The sequence below is a fragment of the Myotis nattereri genome (assembly GCF_964212035.1).
Source record: "Myotis nattereri genome assembly, chromosome: 2".
Classification (NCBI taxonomy): domain Eukaryota; kingdom Metazoa; phylum Chordata; class Mammalia; order Chiroptera; family Vespertilionidae; genus Myotis; species Myotis nattereri.
This window is the reverse complement of record NC_138076.1, coordinates 65,030,245-65,035,536: the sequence shown is the minus strand read 5'-3', so window position 1 is coordinate 65,035,536 and position 5,292 is coordinate 65,030,245. Positions and strand designations below refer to the sequence as shown.

General features: G+C 39.0%; 1 pseudogene across 1 annotated transcript; it reads left to right on the top strand.

Moving 5' to 3' along the window:
• Positions 1 to 3,700: 3,700 nt before the first annotated feature.
• Positions 3,701 to 5,030, top strand: LOC308513737 (dnaJ homolog subfamily A member 1-like; annotated as a pseudogene). Its single transcript has 2 exons — positions 3,701 to 4,087; positions 4,284 to 5,030. The product of its transcript is annotated as a dnaJ homolog subfamily A member 1-like (transcript).
• The last annotated feature ends 262 nt before the right edge of the window (positions 5,031 to 5,292 follow it).

The following is a 5,292-nucleotide window of genomic DNA, read 5'->3' as shown; positions in this document are numbered from 1 at the left end:
ATTATCAAATTTCATTTCAAAAAATGAGTTTATATTTAATTCAATAAAAATTAGATATTACAGGTGCAAAATCCTGGGAGGCACTATGGCATACTAACTTGTTCAAGTCTTAGAGCCAGAGGCTAGGATCAAATTCTGCCTCTGGCACATAATATCTGTGTAATTTTAGAAAATCACCTACTGGTATTGTGTAGTGCAGTTCCCTTGTATGTCAAATACAAATAATAGTAGGAAAAATAAAGATAATATTAGATGACTAATAGTATTTATGAAAATAACACACATGACACTCTCAAATAGCCTGACACACATTAAATGCCGAATATAGGTTACTTGTTATAATTAAGAAGAAAATCTGCAGGGAGAATAAGAAAGAGGGATAACTAATAATAGCTCAGTGAATATTACATTTGTGTTACAAAGTTTAGGAGGTTTACAGATGTCTTCTCTAGGACTTTCACAGCAGCACAGAAAGTTTGTCACCTCAAATGTATGTGTCATTAATATCTTCCTTAAGAAAAAAAATTCAGAAAGCCGAGGAGATTTAGCCATTGTCATTCAGATTGTCCACCATAAAACACAGATTTCCCAATTCTTGTTCTAATGATAACACCTTGGACATTTTTAAAAGCTTAAGTTACCTTATGGATATATTTCTGAATATACATTATGAAGTGTTTTCTGAGAATTTGAATAAGGAAATTTGAATATGTTTGATATTTAATTTCAAAAATTCATAGTATGAATAGTTATATAGTAATCACATGTTTACAGTTAAATTTTTTGCTCACGATGGATAAATATCAACTTTATGCTTTTCATTTTTTGTTTCATGTTTTTATTGATTTTTATATTTACAATCTTCACGAATGTGCCTTATCTTCAAATATTGGTTGTTATGTTCACTCACCAATGTAGTCCAGTAAGGATTGGGAAAACTAAATGTATATTTGGCTTTGCTTATGGTTTAATCTTATCTAGAGAGGGACAAACACAAAATGTTTGATCTTGTCTAAATTTCTCTGGTTGTACAGAGTCCTGAGTCTTGTCCCATAGCCCCAGCTAACATTTCTGTGACTGCTCTGGTTAGCTCTTATCCTAATCCTCATAGCACGTGAAGGTCCGATAGAGCATGTTAGAATTCTACAAAGCATTTTATATTCTCAATTGCATAGTGAAGTCATTAAAATTAGGAAGCATTCCTTTTATTCTTTTATATCTTCCTAGTTTGGTACGTTTTTATTTTATGGTTTAGAAGAAAAATGATCTTGTAGAATTACATAATCTAATTAAATAAAAACATGCTGATATTATGACAAATGCTCTGCCTTTTTTTCAGGTAGACAGGAAATAACTAAATATTCAGGAAATACTTTTAGAATTTCAATAAAGTGTGGTTAATATAAAGATAATGAAAAAAAACTTGAAGTTCACAGCATGTCCCAATTTTAGAATATTAGTCACAAAATATCAGACTTATTCTTAGACACAATTAAATTCTTATGGACTTTGGGGATATTCTATAATTTTATAGTTGGTTCACAGTCACTAGAAATAAGGATTTTTAGTCTTTTTTTTTTTTTAATCCTCACCGAAGGATATGCCTTTTTGTGTGTGGGATTTTTAGAGATAGAGGAAGGGAGAGTGAGTGTGAGAGAAACATCAATGTGAGAGAAACATCAGTCAGTTGCCTCCGTACACACTCTGATGAAGGATTTAACCAGCAACCCATGTAGGTGCCCTGACCAGGAATCGAACCCACAACCTTTTTTGGTGTATGGGAGGATGCTCCAACCAACTGAGACACCCGACCAAGGCTGTGCTCTATTCTTATACAGTAAGTCTGGCATATGCAAAGAGGCAAGTTTATAGCTAACAATTTGAAACTATTTTTTATCATAAGTGTGTTTGGTGTCATTATGATAGTTCGTAGATCCTTTGTACATTACAGCTTTTATATTACTTATAGCTATTTTTAGAATATTCTTGTCATATGTACCTCTGGACATATAAGGGGATAAGGAGATTATACTATAGAGTGCTACTGATATTGGAAAGTGCTTTGTGGTCTATTCTCTCTCTCTCTCCCTCTCTCTCTCTTTCCTTTTCTTTATGTCTCTCTCTCAAAATGGGGATCTTTGCCCCATTTGATCTTAGTCTTGAAAGTAAATAAATATAATATAGGAATAATAGCTGATTTTCTTAGGAATTGCCACTTAAAATACTTTATATGTATTAAATGAACTGTCCATGTTCTTATTCCTCTGCTTGTATACGAGATATCACCATTCACATAATTTGGAATATTTCTCAAGCAATATGCCATTCTTTCTCTAGGTCCTCAGTCTTTCCCTTTCTGATGCATCATCACATGAAAATACAAACACATTACGCTCTCTTCCAAAATATTGTTTTCTAGAACCTATTATCCCCTGTATCTATTTCTCTGCTTCCCTTGACACCTCTATCCTCATATATAAAGAGCCAGGGTCTGTCACAACCGAAACGACCAGCTAGACGACCAAACACTAGGCTGGGGTCCTGGCTGGCATGGAAGGAGTCAGTCCTGGGTCCCAGCCACCCGTGGCACAGCAGTGGGAGGGAGCTGTGGGCCCTGGCTGCCCGTGACGTGGTGGCAGAAGGGAGCTGTGGGAATGGAGCCATGCTGCCATTGGACTGGTCTCTGGGTCCCTTCCCCCACCCGCAGGCTCCAAATAACCAGAGCCTTGCTGCAATCAGACTGGCCTCTTGGTCCCTCCCCCTGCCCACAGGCCCTGGGGAACCAGAGTCATGCTGCAATCTGGTAATCTTGGCCCCTATCCCCACCTGCAGTCTCCCGGGAACTGGAGCCATGCTATGATTGGACTGGCCTCTTGGTCCGCCCCCCCCCGGCTTGCAGGCCTGGGGAACCAGAGCCATGCTGCGATGGGACTGGACCCTACCCTAGGGGTCCCAGATTGTGAGAGCGTGCAGGCTGGGCTGTGAGACCACCCTGAGTGCACAAATTTTCGTGCACTGGGCCTCTAGTAAAATATAATGTTAGAGAATCCCAAGGTTCTTCACTTTCTATACTCAGTCTTTATTATATGACTCTTTCATCCTTGTGACTTTAAATAGCACATAAAGTAGTGCACATTATTCATGGGGGATACATCCTAAGACCCCCCAAGTGATGCTGAAAACCTCAGGTAGTATTGAGCCTGACCGGGTGGCTGAGTTGGTTGGAGCCCCCTCTGGTACATCAGAATGTAGGGGTTTAATTCCCCATCAAGGCACATACCTAGCTTTTGGGTTCAATCCCATGTAGGCAACCGAACAATGTTTCTCTCTTCTCTCTTCTCTCTTCTCTCTTCTCTCTTCTCTCTTCTCTCTTCTCTCTTCTCTCTTCTCTCTTCTCTCTTCTCTCTTCTCTCTTCTCTCTTCTCTCTTCTCTCTTCTCTCTTCTCTTTCTCTCTCTCTCTCTCTCTCTCTCTCTCTCTCTCTCTCTCTCTCTCTTTCTCTCTCTCTCTCCCCCTCTCTCTCTCCTTCCTCTCTCAAATCAATTTTTTTAAAAAAAGAGAAAAGAAACGTTTAAAAAAGGTGAAACTTTCCAGGACACTCGGTGAGAGGTGGAGAAGCAGCAGCTTTCCAAGCTGTGCATAGCAACAAGCTCTTTCCTGCTCCCTAATAACTGTCTCAGGCAGCTCACTGGCTGTTAAAAATGGTGAAAGAAATCGCTTATGATATTTTGGGATTGAAACCCAATGCCACCCAAGAGGAATTGAAAAAGGCTTCCAGGAAGCTGCTTGGCCTTGACGTACCCCCTGAAAAGAATCCAAATGAAGGAGAGAAGTATGAACATTTCCCAAGCTTGCAAAATGCTCTCTGATGCAAAGAAAAGGAATTATATGACAAAGGAGGAGAACAGGCAATTAAAGTGGAGCAGGTGGTGGTTTTCATTCTCCCATGAACATCTCTGATATGTTTTATTAGAGAAGGAGGAAGGATTCAGAGAGAAAGGAGAGGTACAAGTGTTATGCATTAGTTCTCAGTAAACTTAGACGATTTGCTTAATGGTACAACAAGAAAACTAGCTCTGCAACAATTATGATTTGTGACAAGAAAGGAGCAGTATACAGTGGCGCTTTGACTTAAGAGTGTCCCGACTAATGAGTTTTTTGAGATACCTGCTGTCTCTCGGCTGATTTTTTGCATTGAGTTGACAGAGTAATTTGAGTTAACGAGCTCCTTAACGAGCTCGGTCTCGAAATGAATTAAACTTGTAAGTCGAGGCCCCACTGTAGTGCTGTCTCAATTGCTGGAGTACTGGGATGCAAATAAGAATTCCTCAGATAGGACCTGGAATGGGTCAGCAAATTCAGTCTGTGAGCATGGAGTTCCAGGGCCATAGGGAATGGATGGAACTAAAGATAGATGTAAAAGCTGCAATGGACAGAAGACAGTTTGAGAGAAGATTCTAGAAGTTCATATTGACAAAGGCATGAAAAAATGGCTGGAATATCACATTCCATGGTGAAGGAGAGCAGGAACCAGGACTGGAGCCAGGAGATAGTATCATTGTTTTAGATCGGAAGGACCATGCTGTTTTCACTCAGGGAGAAGACCTTTTCATGTGTATGGACACACAGCTGGTTGAAGCATTGTGTGGCTTCCAAAAGACAATAGTTACTCTTCAAAACCAAACGACAGTAACACCTCTCTTCTATGTCAGATTGTTAAAGATGGTGGTGTCTAGTGTGTGCGAAGTGAAGGCTCACCAATTTACCATAAACCACATGAAAAGGGTCGCCTAATCATCAAGTTTAAGATAAATTTTCCTGAAAATGGCTTTCTCTCTCCTGATAAACACTCTTTGCAGGAAAATAAAAACAAAAAACAAAAACACCTACCTGCAAGGAAGAAAGTAGAAGAGACTGATGGAATGGAACAGCTAGAATTGGTGGACTTTAATATAAATCAAGGAAGATGGAGAAGCATGTAAAGATGATGAACATCATCCTAGGGGTGGTGTTTGGTGTCAGACCTCTTAATGGGGTCAGCAAGCAACACTCACTCGTAGCATTTTATGTACAATAGTGAAGGACGATAAACATAATAGGCTCACTGCTTGCTATTGTTTTTGTTTTAATATTAGATTATAGTAGTGTTTTAAAAGTTAAATGAAGAATAAACTCAAATACAAAAATATCAAAAACAAAACAAAACAAAAATCCCCAGATGGATTTCATCATAGCCAGAGAAAAGAGTATATGCTTTGAAATTCAGTCTCACTAAAACATACATTTGAGGTCT